General features: G+C 36.1%; 1 pseudogene; it reads left to right on the top strand.

The window, feature by feature from the left end:
• The first annotated feature begins 1,019 nt into the window (after positions 1-1,019).
• On the top strand, positions 1,020-25,947 carry LOC148939573 (uncharacterized; annotated as a pseudogene).
• The last annotated feature ends 512 nt before the right edge of the window (positions 25,948-26,459 follow it).

Here is a 26,459-nt window from a genome sequence, read left to right as displayed (position 1 = left end):
GCAGGAATTTCAGATGGAGGTTAAAACTAAAAAATCAGAAAAAGAACAAATGAAGGTGATTATTCAAAAATAACTGAAAACTGCACTGAAAAAACGTATACATCCTAAGGCCCTGCCCCATCTAAATATATGCCCGCACAAAATTGGTATGTTTGAGAGCCATATTAAGTCTTGCATTCCACAATTCCCTCTATCACCTTCTATTTACTCAGTTCTAAATTGAGCGGATGTCTATAGAAAAACTGTTTTTGAAATCCTTTCATGCGAAAAATTTTGAAGGGCTTTCTAAGAAAGTGGCTGATATTAAAAGTCAAGCTTTAGTAACACTTTCTTATGCACTGTGGTTCAAAACTGAAGTGCGTAGGGAAAGTATTAGAACAGGGCGTTAAAGTGATTTAAATCATGAACAAGTCTCTTGAAGTACTTAGCGGCTTAAAACTCTTTCGAGCGTTATCATATTGACCACGATAGTGAATAGGAAGCAGGGCCATATCCAGAATATTGTTCGGGGGATGGGGTATTTTTTCGGTGGAGGGGGGGTTACAAAACTACTTAGAAAAACGCATGAGAAATTTGTTTACTATGCATTTAGTTACATCTTTACAAATAGGACAAACATTTCGGGGGGAGGGGGGAATTCAAAACCCCTTCCCCTGGATACGGCCTTGACATTAAGCATATATTGAATGTCATTTTTAGTTAACAAACAAATATTAATAGAATAAGAAGTTTGAGAACAATGAAAACTTCGAAAATACTCTATTTTGATTTCAGATTCTACGTACCTTTTTGTACGTAAAATTGTACGTTTTTTTAGTTGTACCTTTTTTGAACTGGAATCTTGCAATCAGACTCAATTTGGGAGTGCAGAATGGGCAGCCTTCCTTGATTTCCCCACGTAGGTAGTGAACAACAGGAGCATACCCAAGGATACCATCTTTGGATGACAATTCCATTTTTGGATGAAACTTAGTGGCATAAACGGTTAAAAATATTTTAAAGGATCAAGAGAGCCGGAGATGGCCAGCAAAGAAGTAAGTTACAGATTCTTCAAAATTCAAAGTCAAGTCAATGAAACTAGGGAAGAACCTATTACGGTTGCAGCTATTGCTGCAATCTGGTAAAGAGCGATTCACGGGCCATGGTAATAGGAAGTTTAAAACGGGTTTGAAGCAAAACTCTCTGGTGAAACGAATTGCAATTGGAAGCTGATTCAGGTGTGGTAGCTTATATTTCGGTTATTAGTAATAGTTAAAGGCTATCCCAAAAACAAAATTATGGAATTTCGAAAAAGAGTCAGAAATATGGAATGGAAATAGAAATGAAAAGTGCACCATTAGAATTACCATGTCCAAAACTCTATACACGAGGATTACAGTCCCGACCTTGAAGAACAAGAAAAATCACTTTTTTGCATGGGAAATACTAATGTATTTTCTGTTTTATTCTTCTTCTTCTGTTTTATCTGGGGTGATAATGCTTATCCAATAGTCGTAGAATGTTACAAAAGGGCTGACTTAAAAGGAATCTAGTACCCTTTTTGAGTAACAAAAGACGCTGGGCCACAGCAACGTGGTGTTTTCTGCCATTTTATGTCAACAATTATCAATTCTGGCCCAAAGAGGATCAAAATGCCAGATGATAAAAATTCTAAAATAACCAAGGAATTATTCATGGTCTAAAACCCTATCCAGTTCCAGTAGCTTTTGACAATCCACAGCAAAGTCTAAAACACTTAAGAGGAAGTTTTGTGCCCCTATCATGAGACACAACAGCAAAGTGGTGTTTTCTGCTTTTCTGTGCCATAAAACATTTTTTTTCTTCGCCTAAAGAGGGTTAAAAGTAGAAGAATGAAAATGAAGAGGTAGCCATTCAATTTTCACGGTCTAAACCAAAGCCCCGAATAGGTGGTTTGAGCCACCACTACCCATTCTGCAAAATGCCTTTAAAGTTTGATGAGAATGCTACACTTATTTCCAAGGTTGTCGATAAATCGTCAGCACATGCCTTTCAAGTAGCAAAGAGACCATGCCAGGGGAAAGTGATGTTTTGGCCATTTTGTCACGCAAACTATCAATTTTTGCCCAATGAGAGTCAAACTGCATCGAAATGCAAATTCCAAGATACGAAATAAATTTCTTGGTTTGAACCCCAACTGGAGTTGCGGACTGGTGTTCATTGCCATTTTGTATGGAAACCATCCAAAAGAGGGTCAAAATGCCAGGTAGTGCAAGTTTTGAGGTAGCAAGTAAGTTTGTCAGGATTTAAAACACCGACCAGGAGTTTTTGAGCCATTGAAAAATGGCTCTAAAATATGACGTGAATGCCGATAAGAGTTCCGTGTTTGTTTATAAGTCTTGTTATTGCCAATTTAAAGCTATTGCCTCTTTCTGCGTACCCCTTGCAAGTTAATTTTAATAAATCTATCTTAAAGTGTCATATAGTACCTTTTGGACTGCAAAGGCTGGGAAGAATAATGGAGATACATTATAACCTCCATGGCCAAAAATCCCTATCCAGAAATTTATAATTCCGCCTCTTACATAATACCCTCCCATCCGCCTTAGTATGCAAAAATTAAATACGCGCTTAAAAAACGACCTAATGAAAAAGATTGTTCATTTATTGAACTCCTTATGTGCAAATTCACAAAATACCGATGATAAAATGCCCCTTTGATTCTAATTATGTGACAAAGGTGCACATATCTCGAGGGAAAGTTTAAGCAAGGTAGGCAGTAAAATCGACACTAAATATCGCTGTGTTTTGACAAAAAAAAAAAAAAAATTGAATTTTGTAAGGTTTATGATGTGCCTTGAAAAAAACGAGCAAAAATTAATTAAAAGCAAAGTCTTTCTTATGGAAGCTAAGAGCGACGGTGAAACCTAAGCCGGCCTTAAGTATTGCTTCGCATATTAAATAAGATCTATCTACAAAAGTAGCTTAAATTACCTGCTCTTTATTTTATTTATTTTTTTTATTGAAAAAGTCGTTTGAAATTTGTGAGTTTTTGGGAGGGTGTGCAGGGAGGCGGGGAAATAGGTTTGGGGGAGTTTGGTAGGTTATGACGATAAAAAAGTTTTAACTTTTTTTGAAGATTAATTATTTGTTACTTTCTGATGAAAAAGAATAAATTAGTTTAGAGTTATCAGTTATTGAATATTTTTAATTTGAAAGACGGATATAAGATAGAGCCACCCACAGAACTTTTTTCTTTTATGTAGCTATTCAGTTTTTATTTAATTTTGTTTTATTGTATTTTTTTTTTTTTTTTTTTTTTTTTTTTTGTTAATTAATAAATAGCTGAATCTGACTGACTCGACATATTTTCCAGTATCTGTAGAATTCTTAACAGTAGCGCTTTTCTGAAAACCGAGCTTGCTTAAGTTTTTCAGAGTTTTATAATTGTATACTAAGATTAATCAATATCATGGCGAGTGAAAGACTTTTGAGAGACTTATAAATTGGCCTCTATTTTGACCACTAATGGAATTTTCTGATCCTAAGTGAACATCCTAGGTCTTGTTGTGTTTTCAGAAAAGTGTTAGTTCTTAGAATTCCTCAGATACTGGAAAATATCACGAGTCAGCTTATCGAAGCTAGTTCTGTGGATACATCTTACGCAATCGAAGAAGTAATAGTTTTTGTTCTAGTTTCAACTTCAGTCTTTACTTCCATAAGAACATTTTTGTTTAAAATAATTTAATTTAAGCCATGTTTAAATAAGGAAGTCTTAAGTGGGTCATTTAATTAAGGGCTGATTATTGGCCTCTTATGGAAATAAGAAAATATATTGGTAATGTTTGGAAAAAGAGGGTTCATATTCACGTTTAGTTTGTGGACGCGCAGATGAAAGCGTGCTTTATTCAATGCGTATGTGCGAAGCATCAAAAGAGTTAGGGGACAATGTCTGCGGACGTGGCAAGTGAGAGGAAGATTTGTTGTGATGTGTTTTAGGAATATGTTTTTGGGAATGTGTATTCGGAAAGATTGATTTGTTTTGGGAATAAATGTAATAGTCAGTTGGGAGTGGGAGCATTTTCAAAAGTAAATTTCATTGGAAAGTGTAGGGTATTAAAGACCAAGTGGATAAATCAAATTTCAAATAGGGATAAATTTTTTTTAATAGACAGTGTTTCACAAACAGTGATAGAAATTCACAAAGATACCAGATATTTTGGTCACATATGCAGTTACCGTTATCAGTAGTATGCAGTAAACGTCATAGTGACTGCATATGTAAACAAGGTGACTGCATATGTGACCGAAATATCTGGTATCTTTGTGAATTTCTATCACTGTTTGTGAAACACTGTCTATTAAAAGGATTTTATCCTTAATTCGAAATTTTATCTATCGTCATGGAAAGGCAATGTGGTCTCCGAAATTATTTTGGGTACTTGGGCATTATATGGGCATTTCTAAAAAGTCAAGTTCGGTTAATGCTAATGAAATAAAATAAAATAGGATGACTACATAATAGTTTATAAACAAATTTGGGCTATTTATTTGCACATTAAGGGTGGGGGGGGTGTTCGGTAGAGCATTGCATATATTAAATGCGTAGCCTAACTTTACCTAGGTACCTTCCCCCCCCCTACATCCCCAAAAAACTGTTTAAATATCGTATACGCAATGAAAACAACGTTATGCATTCCATTACTCTATAGCGGTGTATTAAATTAACCCGTCAAAAACGGGTTTTTCGAGACCGATTTCCTTGTAACTGCCCATATAATGCCCAAGTACCTTATTTCGTTTTTGTTGTTGCAAAGAATGTTATTTTCTACCACAGCCAGCCTAGCTTTCTATCTGAGAAATTACCAAGAATCCATGGTGATATTAGTGAGAAGACGAGAACTGTATAGACTCCATAAGCGAATCCACGCCACTGGTGGAAAATATTCCTGGTTTACTGGTTTTAGCGTCAAATTCAAATTATCTTGCACATGGTTTAAAACAAAATACAAATATCATTGTTGTCTGGATTGTGTAACTCAGTGTGACTTTATCAGAAGAATCGTATTTTTGAAAATATTGCAGAATATAGACGTGATAAGAAGAGTTTATAGACGTGAGTTGATAAGAACAATCGAACCGTGGCCAATTTTTAAATAGCTTCCTTTTTAGTCAATTTTGGCGGTAATAAGCTGATCTTATATGCCGGCTTCGCTTTCTATTGGATATTCCTTGGATTTTTTTATTTCCATTGGAGCATATCGGCTCAATAATTACCGAAACTCTGAAAAATAGTGTTTTGATAACAATTGGTACAACAAAGAACTGGATTTTTATGCTAGTTCCAACTATATAAAGTCCATTAGGTTTAATCCTTCCCATCAGAAGTTACGAGCCTGCGAATGTTTGCCTTATTTTCGAAAAAGGAGGGGGGTCACTGTCAAAATGTGAAGTGATCTTATGAAAATGTCACAGTCAGTATCAGCATATCAAAGAACCTCACTATAGAGGTTTCAAGCTATTATATACAAACATATGGAATTTTGTATCCTTTGCCAGAAAAAGGATCACGGATGTGCGTTTATTGGCTTTTTTTTCCAGGGGCGATCGTAGAATTTTTCATGGAGGGGGGGCAAAGTTTCTAGGGGGGATTTTCCTGGGTAAGTTTTACATGGGAGGAGGGGGAGGATGATGGCCGCGGAAAGAAGTAAGGAAACACAGTATTATCTTCTTAAATTATACATGTTAGTAAATTATTTTCCGCAAAAAAAAGTTTTCAGCAATAATTCTGAACATTTTATCACAAATCTATATATATTTCACTATATAGATTTCCTAAGTATCACAGTCTTTACAACGCCTATGCCTTGGCTAATTTTTCTGAACTACGTGGTCTGAGATAGCTCATAGGCCCTTTAAAAGAATAAAATAATAATAATTCTCAGTAAACATTTAGTACTAAGAAGGGAAAATTGTGGGGAAATGTCTGAAAGGATTTCCAGAAGCTATTTCTCATGGAAGATAAGCTGCTAGTATACAAAGAAAAAAAAAACGGTTGCTTACCTGAAATTTCAAGGACTTTTGGTAGTAAATGATATTCAAGAAAAATTTTTCTCTGGGAAAGCTTGGTTATATAGTATCTACACAGTGAAAATGTCATAACACAAAATACTTTGAGAAAAAATGGGAGTAGTAACGAAAACTTGTCTTACTATATCTAGCTGACAAATTGTTGCTAGTCTAATTTTTCAGGGGAACACATCTATGACTTCGTTTCCTTAAAGCAAGCCACAAACTAACGGTTTAGACACTATTTGTGCCTTTTTTAGCTTATGATTCAAAAGCCCCCCCCTCTTATAAACATCCTCCACCACTCTCTTGACCGTCCTATGCGTATGAAACGATTCATGATAGAGTTGAAGGCAATAATATCACGCAATAAGTCATACACAGTATATTATTGAATATAATATCTAAGCCCCCTCCCTATTTTAATCTTATTAGATATATGGTGGTTGTTTACCTTATCGCGAAATGTATTGTTTTTTCAATATTACCTGGTGTCTAATGTCTGTCAAGGTAATAATGTATGGTGATATATTAATAACCTTCTCCCAGAAGTAGATCTAGAGCAAAATCTTGGAGGGAGGGGGTGATGTGACAAGGGTGTCAATAGGAAAAATCTTGGGGGGCCCAATGTGATATGGGTGTCAATAATTGACAAAAGTGACAAATTCATTTAAAAAAAGTGAAAAACAGAAAACCAAGGAATGAGGGCACCAGAAAAAATCGGGGAGGGACCGGGGTCCGTCCGGCCCTTCTCGATCTGCCAATGCTTTCTCCAAACGGTCTTTTCCATATTAGGTCTGTTTTTCTTATAAAACTTAAAAGCGTTTTTCTTAGAAAATGCTTTTCTGAAAACAAAATAATTTATTAACATTTTGTAAATTTATAACATTGAAAAATAATACAGTTCAAGAAAATCTTGAATTGCTGAGATTCCCAGGAGTTATTTTTATTATATAATAAACATTCAGTTCAATTTCTTTTGAAATTTTTCCAGTCGTCTTGGAAATTACAGTGTTTATTTTTTATTTATTTTTTTTCGTTGTTGTTTTAAATAACTAAAGCCCACTGTTCAAAACACAAAAGGTTTGCAATAAAAGGTAAATAATGCAATAGGCCTTGGAACTTCTATTGCTAGCGGAGGGAGAAGTAGCCAAAGGAAGGGAGAGGGACCCTATTTGTTGTAAATTATGTTCGTTTTAAGTTTGACTTGAATATTAAATTTAATTCTTGCTCGTTTCCGATTTATTTCGTCAGCAGTATGTGTAATCTTTGTGTTTGATATGATTAATTATTTTTATTTCTGTTCGCTTTGGGTTCATTTATTCTTTGATAGTAATTTCTGGTCATTTTAAGCTTGAGTTATTATACGACTCTATTTCTGCTCGCCTTAAGTTTAATATGGCTCTTTACCTTTCTTTGAGAGACTTCTTTATGGGAATTTTTTTTTAATTAATCCAATTAAAATGTACTAGGAGTTATTTAGTTTTACTTAATAACATAGCATATCATCTCTATAATAATTAAATAAAAAAAACAAGTTTTTTAAACTGAAAGTAAGGAGCGACATTAAAACTTAAAACGAACAGAAATTATTCCGTATATGAAGGGGGCTGTCCCCTCCTCAACGCCTCGCTCTTTACGCTAAAGTTTTTTTATTGTTTAGAAAAATAGAGTTGTGAGAAAGTCAAACATTAGCGTAAAGAGCGAGGCGTTGAGGAGGGGACAGCCCCCTTCATATACGGAATAATTTCTGTTCGTTTTAAGTTTTAATGTTGCTCCTTACTTTCAGTTTAAAAAACTTGTTTTTTTTATTTAATTTTTGAACGTTTTTGAATTAATACAGGTTTTGATTTTGGCTCACCGTACATGAATAATTAAAACAAATTTTGCATATTATATTTGGTTAAATGGCGTTCTCGAAACTTGTTTAATTTTATTTACGAACGTTTTTATTAGTAATAAATATACGTAACTTAGAATTAACTTACGTAACGAACTTCTCTATTCATAAAATTTTAACACGTATATTAGGGGGTTCGCCCCCTAGTCAATACCCTGCTCCTTAAACTATAGTTCGAATTTTTTTCCAGTTCTTTAAAAATGACCTCTTAATCACAATCAGTTGATCAGTTGAAAAACTTGTTTTTTTTTATTTAATTCCTGATCTTTTTCTTTAATAATGCTGGGAAATCCGGCGCCCCCTTCAGAGCCATGTCCCTTCCCCCCTGACCACGTCCTTCATGGACTGATCCTTCCATATAGCCCCCGCCCCGCGCCGGCCCCCCCCGCCCCGCACAAATCTCCTCTGAAAAAGTCTGTATACTTCCCAATAACCAATACTATATGTTAACATTGAGTAAAGTTCATAACTTTCAGCCCTCTCCCTGGGGACTTTGGGGGATCAAGTGATTCTAAAAGACATTTTTATCATATTTTCGACCATGCTGAACAAAATAGCTATCTCAAAATTTCGATCGGGTGACTTTGGGAAAAAAATGAGCGTGGGAGGGGGTCTAGTTGCCCTCCATTTTTTTTGGTCACTTAAAATGGGCACTAGAAATTTTAATTTCCGTTCGAATGAGCCCACCCACGATATTCTAGGACCACTGGGTCTATACGATAACCCCTGGGTAAAAAACAAAAAAAAAAAAAAAACAAACAAACAAATAAACACGCATCCGTGATCTTTCTTCTGGCAAAAAATGGAAAATTCCACATTTTTGTAGATAGGAGCTTGAAACCTCTACAGTAGGGTTCTCTGATACGTTGAATATGATGTTGTGATTTTAATTAAGGTTCTCTAACTTTTATGGGGTCTTTCCCCCTTTTTTCGAAAATCAGCCAAATTTTCTCAGGCACGTATATTTTGATGGGTAAGCTTAAACTTAATGAAACTTACATATTCGAAATCAGAATTAAAATCTGATTCTTTTGATGTATCTATTGGTATCAAAATCCCGTTTTTTAGAGTTTCGGTTACTATTGAGCCAGGTCGCTCCCTACTTACAGTTCGTTACCACGAACTGTTTGATATCCCTATTTTTTATAGAAAATTTTAACCAAAGAATTTCACATGACAGTGAATCAAAGGGTTTTTTGAAATTTTATCAGCTGAAGTTGAATTATTTTCCTTTTCAGTACTACTACTGCTATCACAACACTTAGTACCCCATTTTCACCCTAGGTGAGGTCAGCAGGGGTAAAAAGTGTTATTTGTCGTATTATAATAACATAACACATAATTGAAAAAATATGTAATTGAAAGGTCGATTCCTATTATTTCAAGTCCGGGGAGAACCAAAATGACATCAAAATCGAAAAATCCCATCATTTAGTACCTCATTTCTATCTTAGGAGAGGTAAGAACGGGTAAAAATACCATTTGTGGTATTATAATAATATAAAACATAGTTGAACAAAATCGGGCTTGTCTAAAACAATTTCGTCTGAAAGTGAAATCATTCGTCTCATACTCTTAGTATTTTAAATGGTTTTACAAAACTACCCAGACTTTGTTTTGTCACTTTAGCCTATTTTGCGATTTTGTTTTAGCGATTGTGCGATTTTAGTTTTAGAGAAAAAAAAATATATAAAGAATACGGCATCAAACTTTACAGTTCCTACCGGCGGTGCTGATTTTTTTTTCATGGTCCTTCAGCCAGAAAGTGCAATGGAGGGGCTGGGGGCCCACCATCCTGTGCTTTCACACCCCCTTCCTGTTTAACTTTCCCATGTTTCCCCAGGTACACATTTAGAGTTGGGTCGACTCTGGCTGAGCTTACAGAGTCACGCCACTAACCCCAGTTCCAAACCAAATAATCAGCGACACAGGACTCGAACCCCTGTCCTCGCGGACAAAGGATTTCAAGTCTAGCTTGCTAACCATTAGGCTAGGGAAGCTCAAACTCGTTACTCCAATTCATACAAGAAACATAAACAAGCTAGAAACCCCAAATTAAAAAAAATCCAAGTTCAAAAATTATTTTCTGCTCTCTTTAGTATTACCTGATTATAAAATAATTAAAAATAACTTTTCGGCGTCTCTTTTTTGTCATCGCTGCGTCAGTGGCATCCCTAGGCTTAAGCATCTAGACTTCTTAACTTTCTAGACTAAGCATCTAGACTTCCTAAATTTCTAGACTAATCATGTAGACTTTCTAGCTTTCTAGACTAAGTATCTAGACTTCCTAGCTTTCTAGACTAAGCATTTAGACTTCCTATCTTTCTAGACTAAGCATCTAGACTTCCTCTCTTTCTAGACTACGCCTCTAGATTTCCTAGCTCTCTAGGCTACACCTCTAAACTTCCTTTCTTTCTTTACTAAGCATCTAGACTTCCTAGCTTTCTAGACTAAGTATCTATTTCCTCACTTCCTGCATTCATTGAGCCGACATTAATACCGTACAGGTATTCATCACAAACTCGATGTGTCAGTTTGATTACAGGAACGGACTCCTAGACCGGGTGTGCCTATTCCCATTTGACTAAGAAGTGTAATTGTGTTTTGACAGTTTTTTCTACTATACTCTATCCCTCCCCCACCACCACCACTAAATTTCAATATTTCAAACTGTTTTTTTTTATATAATCTGTTATATGAGTCGAGTAATTTGCCTGTGTTTAACCTCTTTTCGAGTATGCCCCCTCCCCACCCTGCAATGACGCTCTTCCCTGGAATAAACTTCCACCTATGCGTCTTTGAAAATTCTTCAAAACTTAATCCCAAAATCGGCAAGAGTCATAAGAAATAGGTTTGGGGGCATTACTAACCATCTTCTAAGGGTTCTCTATCTTTCTAAACTCACTTTTGATATCTATACCGTAGGAGCAATTTGACATTTTGACTCTGAGTTTATTTAACATAATAAACAAAAATATAAACCATTACAAATATAAATCACTACACTAGGATTTTTTTTTTGTTTTTTTGCTAACGCGTTGCGATTACCTACATAAACATTCCTAAAAACATGCTACAGTTATAAATTAATTTAAAAAAACAAAAACAATTACCTTCTCCCAAACAGCCCAGGGGCAACAACCACCGTCCAAATAGAACTCCAGCCACCCCCTACCCCTTCCATCCACCCCTCCCCCACCCATACAAATAGACCCCCTACCCCTTCCATCCACTTCTCCCCCACCCATACAAATAGATCCCCCCCCCAAAAAAAAGAAATTCTCTTGGTGACAAGCACTTAAAGCTTGTCATCAGCAAACTCACAAATATACGAAAAATATATACGTTTGTTGTTATGAAGCTTAAATTTATTAGAAAACAAGGATTTGTCCGAAGGTAATCCTTTAGCCGTGTTACCAAAAGCTAATAAAGAATACCTTTTTTCTGCCGATTAACTATATCGTAGAAACATCAGCTTTTTTTCTACTAATGTAGAATGAGTCCCACGGTGCTTATTTATACAGAAAAACAGTCATCCAGATAAGCAAGGGAAAAGAAGTGAGGGGTGTACAATTTATAAAATTGTCTACACCATGTTTCACGCACGACGTGCTGCGAAGTGTGCCATTCTTGACACGGAATATATCATGGTTAAGACAAAGCAGCACGACTGGGTGGAGATGTACCACCCGGGGTGACATCAGGGAAGGTCTGGTAGGTATACAGTTGCCAGATAGTGGCCAGTCCCTTGATCCTGTAAAACGAGCAATAAAATTGTGTCAACAAAGGTATATTGTTCGCTATTAGCTCTAGTGATAAAGGTAGAAGGCACTTGACTTTTTGTCAATATTATATGGAAGCCCCAAATTTAATAAGAAGGAGGAAATGGGACTTGAGGGGGCTGGACTGAAAAGGAACTTTAAACCTGGGTTGGAATAGCAAAATTGCAAACTTAAGGGAAATATACATACAAAGAAAACACTAACTTTATATATTAACAGCCTTTTCTAATGGTGCAGACGCTGGCAACTGTACATGAGGGCCCCAGACTTAATGAGAAGGAGAATCTGGGTTTTGATGGAGCTGGACTGAAGAAGGACTCTAAATATAGTCTGGTTTAGAAAGAGTTCCTTTAAGGGCAGTTCAAAAATTCAAAGTGATTTAGCTTACAAATCCAGAAGAAATATGTGAAGAATTTGCTAACCATTTCTCGACAGATGGATGGAAAGTGAAAGAGTCGATTATAAGCAAACCAGGCGACCAGACTTTTCAAATCATCTTCCTAAGGAGTTGGAAATGTCTTTAAATCTTCTCCCAGTTCAAGAATCTGAGGTTCGAAAATTAGATGAAAGGTTCGGCTCCTGGCGAAGATATTGTTTCAATTAGAGCAATAAAAACATTTTGGGAAGTGATTACTCCAACTTTTGTTTCATTAATTAATGAGTATCTTGTAAACCTTTCTTTCTGCTGATAAAGGGTTTACTTTGATAAGCGTTATGGTAACGTAGCCGAATCATTCAGTTATGGGTTCTCGTGGAAGAGGTAGAAGAGTCTCTGTCACTATAAACTATGTGTTTATTCTGCAAAACAAATATTATAGAAGAGCTTGACTGCATCAAGACAAGACAGGAACTAACTCTAAACGCTTCAAAAGTTCAATATATAATCACTTACAAGGTCCGTTAAATTGCACACCATCAAATCAAAAACCGCATTTCTTAGAATAAATCTAACTATCTAGAATAAACCATAAAACTTACTATCTAGACTTAAAAACCAGGATTTTCGGTACTTATGCATTATACTGTAGCTTTATCTTTATCAGAAGTTTACAGTCTAAAAGTAGGAGTATTTCCAAGTTGTTTTAAATCAGCGAAAGCTATACAAAAACGTAAAGGAGGTAATACTGGTGATGTTGAAAATTATAGGCCAATTTAGATTTTACCCATTATGTCTAGGATACTAGAAAAATACTTTTCGGTCAGAATGTATCAGTACCTGGAAGACCAGAGAATATTTACTCCTATACAGTTTGGATTCCGGCAAGATCGCACTACCGAGCAAGGAAATATATATTTGACAATGACAAGAATTATTAACATGGCGTTAGATAATAGATATAAAGTGGCAACTGTACTTTAAGGTATTGTAAAGGCTTTTGATACGGTCAGTCATGATATTATGTTAATGAAGTGTGAAACTTGTGGGACTAGGGGCCCAGCTCATTCGTTTTTACGTTCCACTTTTGTCTTGTAGAAAACAATATGTTCAAATTGGTAATATGGGTTCTGATGAAAATTGTATTGAGTGTGGAGTTCCACAGGGTTCGGTACTCGGACCCTTATTATTTTTATTTTTGTGAATGATCTTCCACAGTCTGTAAGTAAACTGGAGACAAGAATGAGTGAGATCTTCAAAAAGGATAGTGCGGCTACAGTGCCTATGTTTGCTGATGTTACTTCTTTAGTGTTGATCGCAAAGTCAGAGAGGTTGTTCCTAGAGAACGTAAGAGAATCGTTAAATGAATTTTCAAGATGGCTGAGAGTGAATCAGCTAAAGGTTAACCCCACTAAGAGTACTTTTCTCATATTTTCGAGAACATCGAATTATTATCCATGGATACAGCATATAGCATATGAAGTAGTATGATTGCTCGTCAAAAGGTAGTAAAGTATCTTGGCACTATTATAGATGAGATTCTCAGTTTCCGATCTTATATTGAAACTTTACCCGGATTTTATCGTGTAATTTGGGGATTATCCGTAAACTTAAATATATGTTTCCAACTAGTATACTTAGGCTTCTCTATTTTTCATTAATAAATCCTTATACTTTGTATTGTTCTTCCGTATCCTTGGGTACATTTTCTTCAATTGTTATTCTGTGCGAATTATTCAAAACAAGTCTATTAGAGTATTATCAGGAAAATCAGAAAGAGAATCGGCTCGAGAAGTTTATAGGGATCTTAGGATATTTCCGGCGGTGGGTCTTCATCATTTTTATATGTTAGTGTTTTTTATATAGGTATAATGTGAACCAGCTGCCGGAGTGTTTTAACTTTTGATTTTATAGCCGGTGGAATATACAGGACCAAAATACTACGGGTAAGAATGACTATTACCCTTCACCTATAGTGTCTGCCAGGTCCAGGTTTTCTTTTATTAATTAAAAAAAAACTTTCCGAAAAATAAGTTTTTCAAAGAAAAGTAAAGACCATTTTAAACTTATCTCAGCATATACAAATACCTGTTAAAATTGAAACTCAAAACGACCAGAAATTACTATTAAATAATAAATGAAACCCAAAACGAACAGAAATTAAATAAACCATCATAGCAGAAATATACAACAAGTAATAATATAAATGAATAAATAGATCTTAAAGTGAGTAATGCTTGGATTGAATATGAAAATCAAGCTTAAAACGAAAAAAAATATTTTGGCTATTGAATTATAAATGAAACATAAAACGACCAGATATAAAATAAACAATCAATGGAAACAAACATACAGTAGATATTTATGTAAATGAATAGTTAAATCTTAAAACGAGTGAAACTTAAATTGAATATGCAAATCAAGCTTGAAACGAACAAAAACCACTGCAAACAAGAGTCTGGGTATCGCCTCCTTCTCTCACTGTAAAAGTCTAAAACCTACTGCGATTGTTTTTGAACTATTGAACTATTTTTAACAAAATTGCTACCTCAAATTTTTTATCAGATGTATTTGGGGGAAAGGTCTTGGGGGGATATTTGCCCTCCGATCACTTTTGACTCTTAAAAAGGGCACTATAACTCCCGATTTACAATCGAATGAGCCCCCTTTGAAGTTTATACGAAGACCCTTTCTACATGAAGTGCCTCTGGGAAAAAAATGGAGTTGGGGGAAGGCTAGCTGCCCTCCGATCAGTTTTGGCTCTTAAAAAGTGAATTAAAACTTTCAATTTCCAATCAAATGAGCCCTCTATGAAGTTTATACGAGCATCCCTTCCATAACAACCATATATGTCCCCAGGGCATAAATTACAACGACTACCCCCGGACCCTGGGGGGCCGCGTCGACACTGGTGTTTTGTTATCTGAACTTTGAACTATTTTTAACAAAATTAATATCTCAAAATTTTCATCTGATACATTTAGGGTGTTGAGGGATCCTGTCCCCGGGTCCTGGGGGTTACCTAAGTTTTGTTATCTGACTTTTTAACAATTTTTAACTTAATGGCTCTCTCAAAATTTTAATAGGATGCATTTGGGGAAAAAGGGGCGTGAGGGGGGGGGGGGGGTAGTTGCCCTCCAATCTCTTTTGACTCTCAAACACTGAACTAGAACGTTTAATGTACAATCAAAGGATCCCCCATTGAAGTTTTTACGATCATCTCTTTCATAAGAACTATGTATTCCCCCAGGGCATAACTTACAACGCCTGCCAACGGCTCCTGGGGGGCTGTGTTCACCCCGGAGTTTTAGTTATATGATCTTTGAAATATTTTTAGTTCAAAGATCTCAAACTTCTTATCGGATGGGTTTGAGGAAAAAAGAGAGCGAAGGGGGAGGGAGCTAGGTGCCCTCCAATCTCTTTTGACTCTTTAAAAGTTAACTAAAACTTTCAATGTCCAATCAAATCAGCCCTCTTTGAAGTTTATATGAACATCCCTTTCATAAGAACCATATATGCCCCAGGCATAACTTACAACAACTGCCCCCGGGCCCTGGGTGGTTGTGTCGACACCAAAGTTTTTGTTATATGATCTTAGAACTATTTTTAACAAAATAGCTATCTCAAAATTTTTATCGGATGCATTTAGGAAAAAAGGGCGTGGGGAGCTGGTTACCCTCCGATGTCTTTCGACACTTAAAAAGTGAACTAGAACTTTTAATTTTCATTCAAATGAGCCCTCTGTGAAGTTTATGCAAGCATTCCTTCCATAAGAACCATATATGCCCCCAGGGCATAGCTTATAACCCTTACTCTGAAGACTGTGGGTGGAGTGTCCTGCTCGAAGATATAATTTCTAGAACGTTCAACTACGTTAAGCAAAATGGCTATCTCTAAATTTTGATTGGATGTGTTTGGGGAAATGGTGAGCGTGGAAGAAGTGTTAGTTACCTTCTAATCCCTTTCGACTATTAAAAAGGGCACTAGCCATTTCCATTTCCAATCGATTGAGCCCTTTTTTAAGTTTCTACGACAACGCTTCCCAAAAAAACTTCACTTGTCCCCGAAGCATAACTTACAACCCTTGCCCTAAGGGGTGTGGGGAGGGGGGGTCGTCATCCTCAAATATATAATTTTCAGAACTTTCAACTACGTTGCACAGAATTGTTAACTCAAAACTTTGGTTGGATGTGCTTAGGGAAATGATGGGCGTGAAAGGGAGGTTAGTTTCCTTCCAATCACTTTCGATTACTAAAAAGGGCACTAGTCCTTTGAATTTCCAATCGAACGAGTTCTTTTTTAAGTCTCTACGACAAAGCTTTCTATAAAAACCTTATATGCCATCAGGGAATAACTCACAACCCTTGCCCTGAGGGCTTTGGGGGGAATGTCTTCCTAAAAAAATAATTTTTATCTGGAACTTAACTAAGTTGAACCAAATGGCTTTCTCAAAATTTTGATTGGATGTGTTTGGGGAAATGGTGGGCGTGGAAGGGGAGCTAGTTGCCTTCCGATCACTTTTGACCCTTAAAAAGGGCACTAGAACTCTTCATTTCCAATTGAAAGAGCCCTCTTTGAAATTTATACGACAACCCCTTTCATATGAAGTGCCTCTTGGAAAAAAAATCAATAATAAAACATTGGAGCCGTTTGGCCTTTACTATAGGCAACGCTATAGCGTTGCCGTTCATTATAAAGGGTATAAATTTATGGAATAACTTGGACTATGATATGACGAAGATAGAAAATTTTAGTGATTTTAAATGAAAATTGAAAGAAAAATAACTAAGCAAATATGAATTTTAGTTTTGTTTGTTTTGGAGGAGATTTGATTTAAATTAAGTTTTAGTTCTTTGTTGATTGGTGAATGTGACCCCATAGCATGGATATTGTATGTAGTTGCTGCCCCTGTAGTATTATTATTATGTTTTATTTTTTTCTTTCTTTTCTTTTCTCTCTTTCTTATTATAGTGAATTCAAAAGACGTTATATGTATGTGTTTTTTTACCTGATTCATCCCATGTCAACCGTTTGGTTTTGGGTGAATCATATTAATTTTTGTATGTAAATTGCTGTTAAAATTAATTAAATATATCAATATATCAAATATATAGCGCTTCTGCATTCTTCAGTCATATCAATATCAGTTATCGTTGTTCTTGGCAATATAAGCCAATATAAAATTGTTCTTGGCTATATTGGCTGTAATGTTCTTGGCTATAATTTTGAAGCAGACTGCATGGTCTACAATGTTATATTTTAAAATTACACGGTGTTATATTTTAAAATTACACGGTATGGTAAATTACACTAATGGCGTCTTATCATTATATTAATTAAAAAGAAAAAAATTCACAAAAGTATTTTTCAAAGAAATGCAAAGAGCTACATTAAACCAAAGAGCACCCCCCCCCCCCCGAAAAAAGTGTCTTCTAATGACCAGAACGTCACTTGGGCTGTGCTGAAAGCGATTTTTATTTTGAGCTGTATCTTTTTATTTGTCAAGACATAAAACAAGAAAAATAAGTCAACACAAAAACCAACATTACTGAAAAGTATAAATGACTTTCCAGAGTTATTAACGTTATAAAAGCGAAAAATTTTAAAGTGTATTATTCTTTCAGTAAAGCGGAAATGACGTTCTTCTCAAACAGTTCGTGATAACGAACTGTATGTAAGGAGCAACTCGGCCGGGAAAAAAAATACTTCCAAGAACTGACTTTTTAAAATTACTCCAAAATTATAAAATTCATTAACTTTAATGTTATTCATCAAGAGCTATGAACCTGATAAAATTTTTCTTATTTTCAAAAAAGGGGGAAACACCACAGGTCAAGGGAAACATAAGATCAAGTGATCTTAATGAAAATCGCACCATCAGGTTCAGCAGATTATAGAACCCCACTGCAGAGGCTTACAGGCCCTATCTACAAAAATGCGGAATTTTGTATTCTTTGGCAGAAGAAAGATCACAAATGTGTATTTATTTGTTGTTGTTTAATTTCCTGGATTGATAGTATTTAACCAATGATCCTAGAACATCGGGGAAGACTCATTCGAACGGAAAAAATTAGTTTTTTGTTTTCTCCATGGGTGATACTATACAAACAATGTTCCTAGAAGATTGGGAGGGAGCTCAGTCAAACGGAAATCAAAGGTTCTAGTGCACGTTTTAGTGACCAAAAAGATGGTAGGTTTCTATAGCCCCCATTCACGCTTGTTTTTCCCCAAAGACATCCGATAAAATTTTTAAGACAGTCATTTGATTCAGCACAGTTAAAGGTCCAATAACCAAGCCTTGATGATTACATGACCCTCCATAGTCTTTGGGAAAGGGTTGTATGTTACGCAATTATGCAATTCGCAATTTTTTTTTGGGGGGGGGGGAGAGCTTATCCAAAGTGAAGTTTTCTCTGGGAGGGGGCGAGTTTTAGGGTAGAATTTGTAGGCTGATATTTTATACAGGGGGAGGGAAGGAAATTTGTATTTCCTGGCACGATTGAAAAACGGTCAGAAAATAAATAAATAAAACAATTTTTTCAACTGAAAGTAAAGAGCAACATTAAACCTTAAGACAAACAGAAATTATTCTACATATGATGGGGGCTGCCCCTTCCTCAGCCGTCGCTGCTTAAACTAGAGTTTGACTTTTTGTCCTGATTCTTTAATTAAGACTACTCAAACACAAGGGCTTTTGATTTTGGCATTTTTAAAGAACTTTAAGACTCTAGCGTAAAGAGCGGTGGTAAAGTAAGGAGCAGCCCCGCTGATATACAGAATAATTTCTGATTGTTTCAAGTTTTAATGTTGCTCCTTACTTTCTGTTAACTTTTTTCATTTAAACTTTAAAAGACGTACTCTTGTTTGTTGTAATTTCTGTTCTATATAAGTTTAATTGGATTATTTATTGTAATTTCTCTTCTTTTTAGATTTCATCTATTTATTGGTATTTATTTTTGTCATTTTAAGCTTGATTTAGTATTTGACTTTATTTCTTCTCATCTTTGGTTTAATGTTGCTGTTTCGTTTTCTTTGAAAAACTGCTTTGGGGAATTTTCTTAAAATTTTTCTTCATGTATTAGTTGACAATTTGTTTAATGGCTAATAAAACAAATATTGGCAAAGCTTTTTATTTCAGTTCTTTGCCTTAAGAATCAAGATTTTGCTTGGTATTTATATTTTGGAAAATAATTGTCAAAAAATTTTAAGAACAGTTGTACTGTAGAACTTTGTATGGATGGGTACAGCTAATCTTATTCAAATAAATGGATTGACAATCTGCAAAATTTCGGACTTCTATAAGGCTGAAGCCATTCTAACCCTTATCATACTACAACTTTGAGTAACGACAAATATTGATCGATCATTTAGTATAAGAATCTTATCGTGTCAGATGTTGTTATAACCGCTTGTTTGTTTAAATGGTGGCCGGTGTTTACCCCCCCCCCGGCGAATACCCCCTCCCCCGGAAAATACCCCCCCCCCTCTGGAAAATCCCCCCGTGGAAAATACCCCCCCGTGGAAAATACCCCATAAGGAAAATACACCCCGGAAAATATCCCCCCGCGGAAAATACCCCCCCCCCCCAAAAAAAAAAAAATACCCCCAAAGGAAAATAAGGCTTTTAAAAATTGGGAATTTCATTTTAATTTTATTTTTTTAATTTCCATAGGAGGAAGGAATTTTGGTACTTGTGTATTATGCGCCACTCACTCAAGTTTACGCTTTGTAAAATTAAATAAAAAAAACAAGTTTTTTAAACTGAATGTAAGGAGCGACATTAAAACTTAACACGAACAGAAATTATTCCGTATATGAAAGGGGATGTCCCCTCCTCAACGCTTCGCTCTTTACGCTAAATTTTTTTATTGTTTTAAAAAACAAAGTTGTGAGACAGAGTCTAACTTTAGCGTAAAGAGCGAGGCGTTGAGGAGGGGACAGCCCCTTTCAAATACGGAATAATTTCTGTTCGTTTTAAGTTTTAATGTCGCTCCTTACTTTCAGTTTAAAAAAATTTTTTTTTATTTAATTTTTGATCGGTTTTTAGTTAATGCAGCTTTTATTTTGGCTTACCGTCATTGAATAAGTAAACAGAATTTGCATAAAAATTTTACTTTTCTTTTGTTAAATGGATGTCTCTAAATTTGGTTATGACGTAATTTACAAATTAACTTACGTAACTAACTTCTATATTCGTATATTTTTCTTCTGGCAAAAAATACAAAGTTGCAGATGTTTGCAGATATGAGCTTGAAATCTATGTAATAGGGTTTTCTGATACGCTGAATCTGACGGTGTGATTTTCATTAAAATTCTTTCACTTGTAGGGGATGTTTCCCCCCTCTTTAAAAAATCGGGTAAATTTTCTCAGGCTCGTAGCCTTTGATGAGTAATACTAAACTTAATAAAATTTATATATTTAGAATAAGCATTATTAGCCCATTCTTTTGATCATTCACTGAAATCAAAATTCGGTTTTTGAAAGTTTTAATTACTATTGAGCCGTATCGCTTGTTTTTTTTTTATTGTTTTTTTTATTAGAGATACGGCATTATTTATGTAAGGGGGTTCTCCCCTTAGTAAATACCCCGCACTTTAAGTTAAAAGTTAAAAAAAATTTAATTCCCAAACCCCTGAATCACAAAGGCCGTTTAATTAGAATAGATAGCTCTTTTGAAATCACTAAAAATAACGGTAGCGTAAAGAGCGAGGTATTGGCTTGGGGGTGCCCCCCCTCATATACGTAATAATTTCTGTTCGTTTTAAGATCTAATGTTGCTTCTTATTTTCAGTTGAAAAAACTTGTTTTTTGTTTAATTTAATTTCTGATCGTTTTTTAAATAATGCTTGGAAATCCGGCACCCCCTTCATAAAAATGTCCCTTACCCCAAAGAAACATCCTCCACGGACAGATTCTCCCGAGTACCCCTCTCCTCCAGCCCCCCCCCTCCAGAAAAAAAATCCTTCCTGAAAATGTCTGTATACTTCCAAATAACCAATAAATAATGCTGGCAAGTCCGGCGCCCCCTTCATGGCAATTTCCCTTTCCCCATGAAAACTTCCTTCATGGACCGATCCTTCAACATTACCCCCGACCCCCCCCCCCCACTACCAGAAAAAAACCCTCCTGAAAACGTCTGTATACTTCCCAATAACCAATACTATGTTAACATTGGGTAAAGTTCATAACTTTTAGCCCTCCCCCCGGGGAATTTGGGGGATTAAGTCATCCTAAAAGACATAGTTATCATATTTTTGACCATACTGAACAAAATAGTTATCTAAAAATTTTTATCAGAAGACTTTGGGGAAAAAATAAGCGTGGAAAGGGGCCTAGTTGCCCTCCATTTTTTTGTCACTTAAAAAGAGCACTAGAACTTTTAATTTCCGTTCCAATGAGCCCTCCCAAAATATTCTAGGACCACTGGGTCGATACGATCACCCCTGGGAAAGAAAAAACAAACAAAAAACAAATAAACACGCATCCGTGATCTTTCTTCTGGCAAAAAGTGCAAAATTCCACATTTTTGTAGATAGGAGCTTGAAACCTCTACAATAGGGTTCTCTGATACGCTGAATATGATGGTGTGATTTTCATTAAGGTTCTATAGCTTTTAGGGGGGCTTTTCCCCTTTTTTGAAAATCAGCCAAATTTTCTCAGGCGCGTAACTTTTGATGAGTAGCACTAAACTTAATAAAAGTTATATATTTGAAATCAGCATTGAAATCTGATTCTTTTGATGTATCTATTGGTATCGTTTTCTAGAGTTTCGGTTACCATTGAGCCGGGTCGCTCCTTACTTACAGTTCGTTACCACGAACTGTTTGATTCGAGAACACGCCGGTTTTTTTGTTAGTTTCTTCGTTACTTTAGAATGAATTTGCGCTATAGATTTGCACATTAGGGGGGGGGGTAAGCATAACGGGTCTGCATGCAAAATGTGTTTGGTACAATTATTCTGCATATTAGATAGATAGACAAATAAGTGTATTTTAAAGCCAAATATACAGTCATGAACACAGTAAAATAACATAAATGAATACAGTGAATGGGGGGGGTGTTTAACTCCCCAAAAAATGCCCTCCCCCCCCCCCCCCCCACCCCCGGAGAAAAGAAGGCTTTCCAAATTTGAGAATTTTATTTGAGTGTTATTTTTTTAATTTTTGTAGGGGAAGGAGTTTTGTTACTTGTGTATTATGGGTTCAAATATTACGCTAAAGTTCAAATCTTGTTCGAATCACAAATCCCTTAGTCATAAAGCCTGTATAATTAGACTAGATAGCTCTTTTGAAAGTACTAAAAAAATTAGCGTAAAGAGCGAGGTATTGACTAGGGGACGAACCCCCTCAAACACGTAATAATTTCTGTTGGTTTTAGGTTTTCATCTTTCTCCTTAATTCTAGTTGAAAAAACTTGTTTTTTTATTTAATTTCTGATCGTTTTTAAATAAGTAAAACATCAAAATTAAGATTAAGAAAATCAAATAAAAATATTTAATTCAATATTTTTAATTTAATTTTGAATGCCAAAAGCCAGCATATTTGACACCTTTAAACTTCATAACTGTAAAAAATAAATTTTTTTCAAGATGACAACTAAATAAATACCATCACTCCTGGAAAAAAAAATTGATATTAAAACACAAAAAATGTATCCGTTCAGGGGGAAAATACAGAAATATAGTATTCTTTCCAGGGGAAGCATTTCTGATTATTGTGGCTTCATACATCAGCCCATGGATACTCTTGCAATGCAATCAAAAGTTGACGGCATATTTTTACCAAAATCGCCCCTTATTAAGTTGTTTTCCTTGTGTTATTTATGGTTATGCAAACTTTCTTGTGTACTAATAACTACACTAATTACTAATAAGCTAACACATATTTAAGATCACCATAAAAAGCCGATTCTTTGGCTAAATGTTATCAATAGTTAGGCTCAAAATTCCATTATTGACAAGGATCGTTATTTACTTACCATTAACTATTATGTAGAATTTTTTTTTTCTTTTGCTCCAACCAAAGCATGTAGAAAAATTTTTTGTGGAAAACTTGTTAGGGGTCACTCAGTCACAAATTAAAACTTGTATTTTTCCTTATAATGGGTCAAAATCTATTGGCAGGCAGCCAACAATGGGGCAACAAACATTTTTTCCATGGTTTTTCCCTGTTCTGCTTTTTTCCTTTGGTTTCCTTATAATTACTGTATAGTCCCAAATTTCCAGGGGGGCCATGACCCCCCCACCCCTGTCCCCTCGCCGATGCCCATGGCCTCCTTAAGCCAAAAATAAGTAGAAATAAATTCAAATAATTTTCCAAGCGTAAAACTACCACAAATCACCACAAATAAATGAATTGAACCCAAAACAAAGAGAAATAACAATAAAAAACTTATTCAAACTCAAAATAGCAACAATTAGCATGAGTAGAGCTGACAATCCCCACACCTCCTCAAGACCAGAAAGCAATTTGCACTTTACTGAAAACATAATACATTTTAAATTTTTTCACTTTTTTGACCTCAACAAATAAAGAAGTATTAAAACTATAAGGAATATATATCACAATATGTATATCAAACTGACAATACACGTTTTTTTTTTTTTTTTTTTTAAGTAAAGTGCAAATTATTTTCTGGTCTTTCTGGCCAATTTGGGACCTTCTATCTTTCAACAGATTGTATGCATCCACAATATTATTCAACTCTTCATGCGCTTCACGAATTTGTTCACGAGTATAGAACTTAACTCCAGTGCTGATTACTGAATCTTTCGTAATATCCTGATGCCTTAGGCATGTTTCAACGAAGTTCAGTACCGGCGAATATATATACCGATAATTTGCCATCATAAAGGTGTTTTGAGCTCATTTATGAAAAACATTTCTGATTTGTTGTTTCAAAAAAAAAAAAAAATAGCGTTTCAAGAATCAATACAGCCAGATATATTCCCAGTTGGGGTTCCCTTGGTGCTGAGAAGTTAATTAATGCAATCACGGCCTGAAATTTTAATCAGATCAACATAAAAAAGAACATTTCACAGTAATGTAAGTACATTTTTCTTTGATTTCCCCATCTATTGTCCATTCATAGTTTAAGCTAGGTCCTTAAGCTTTTAGTTTATACCCTAAGACTTACTTCAGATAATGCAGATACGTCTTTTTGACAACCTGGATGCAAATAGTGTCTGTTGATTTAGTTGAATACCCTCTTCGATATTTCCAGGACGATTTACTTTACTACTTTAGCCAGGAACGGCCAGGAACAGCTAAAGTAGTAAAGTAAACCGTCCTGGAAATATCGAAGAAGGTATTAGACCACTAACTTCCAGGACAGTTTACTTTACTACTTTAGGCGTTCCTGGCCGTCGGGTATTCATTAGTGGTCTAGCCCCTGAAAAGACTGAGTCGTGTTCAAATCAGAAACGGTTTATCGAGGAGTTTATAACCCCTAAGCATTTGCAGAGGATTCAGCAGACGAAGTCTGGCTTAGTGGCTTATATCAAAACGGACTCTGCTGCTCAAGCCCTAAGTGATTCGTTATCCAAGATATCTGATATTAAAGTGAAATACCAGAAAGAAAAGTTCATGGCTGTTGCAAAATTCGTTCCACCGGGTACTACCCCAGAAGAGATAATTGCCGGTAACCCCAATGTCACAGAAGCTAAAAGATATGGGACTTCACGGACAGTTCGACTTGCGTTTGCTGATGCATCATCACGTGACAGGGCTATATGGCAAGGTATCTATGTTGAGTACACCCATCTCAAAGTAACGGCGTTTAAAGAAATCCCAAAAAGGTGCTTCAAGTGTCAGTCGTTCGAACACTTGGCTCGAGAATGCAGCAACCAACCTTGCTGCCCCCGCTGTGCAGGCCCCAATGAATCGACAAGAGAAGTCCCGTGTCAATCGAACAGTGTTGAGTGTGCCCTCTGCCCCAACGGAAAGAACGAGCACCCAAGCTATAGCCTGTTCTGCCCAGCTGTAAGAAAAGCTAAGAACAAAGCGCCTCAGCTTCGAAAATGAACAAGCTAAAGGTCTTTTGCCGAAACATCTACGGTCATAACGCTGGGAAAATAGACTATCTAAGTGGAATCTGCTCCGATTACAATGTAATTTGTGTGCAGGAGCATCTGCTTACCAAGGAGCATCTGCTTACCTTCCCGCGCAAATCCGTTTTCATGCATGAAGCTAAACGACAATTTACGCGAGGAAGACCTAGCGGCGGCACCGCTGTTTTAGTGGACGACCAGATCCCCTGTAGGCTGTATAAGTCCTGCGACTATTACACTTCTGAGGAATTTGATGGGCCGTCTAACTTTTTCCTGATCAATTTATATCTTCCAACAAACCTGAATAAAGATCGTTCTGAGAAACGCTATGCCGAAGCGTGTAGTTGTTTAAGCAGACTCCTGTGCGGAATCGGCAACAGACGTTTTCTAATCTGTGGAGATTTCGAGTGCAACCCATCTGTACCTTGTAAAATAACAGACATTCTTCTAGCAGCATTACCATACGGGGTATCTTTTTGTGACAAAGATCAGCAGTTTACCTGTATACACAATAGTGGATCTACGAATAACATTGACCACGTGGTAACAAACTTCCCACTAATGGAAAGGGTCGGTGTTGATTCCGACCATACCTGCAGTGATCATTTGGGTCTATCCTTCTGTATCCCATTTCAGTTGGCCGCCACCAGAGCAGCTAATACACACTTTACAAAAGCTGAGTGGAAAAAGATATTCACCGTGCTTTATCAATACACCTGTGACACAATCTTGAGTAAAATTAAAGCGCCGTATCAGCTGTTACTGCACGGTGTACGAGACCCGGTCTTATTAAACTTCTACTGCTCGCATTAAACTTCTGGGACAAGTATCCTTTGGTAAAACAAGCGAAAAAACGAGCAAAATTGTGGTACAATATTTGGAAGCCCCGATCAGGGCTGATATTCCAGTTGTTTTGGAGCACGAAGAAGAATTATCTTAATCTAACTGAAAAATTAAAAAGTGAAGAAGCTGATAAATTTTCTGAACAGGCGGCAAAAGATCCGAATGTAATGTGGAAGCTCTTCAAAAGATCTCAAACTAGTGCTAAAACGTGCTACTTTGATATCCCGGAGGATGAATGGGTGAAGCATTACTCTGCAGTGTTCGGTTCCAAAGACCCCAGCCTGGAGCAGGATTGTGACAAATTTTTAGATGAAAAACTCGAAACCCTATTAAAAGTGCGAAATACCTTTGTCATATCGAAATCGGCTGTAGTGAAAATAGTGAGTAAGTTAAAACGCGGAAAAGCATCTGGTCTTGACGGGATATGTCCGGATAACCTTCGGCACGGTACAGGCCTATTGTTTGAACACGTCTGTCTCCTG

The sequence above is a fragment of the Artemia sp. Qi Xiang Cuo genome, chromosome 21, assembly GCF_049724085.1.
Source record: "Artemia sp. Qi Xiang Cuo chromosome 21, ASM4972408v1, whole genome shotgun sequence".
Lineage (NCBI taxonomy): Eukaryota > Metazoa > Arthropoda > Branchiopoda > Anostraca > Artemiidae > Artemia > Artemia sp. Qi Xiang Cuo.
The sequence above is the reverse complement of the archived record's forward strand: the minus strand, read 5'-3'. Positions and strand labels throughout refer to the sequence as shown.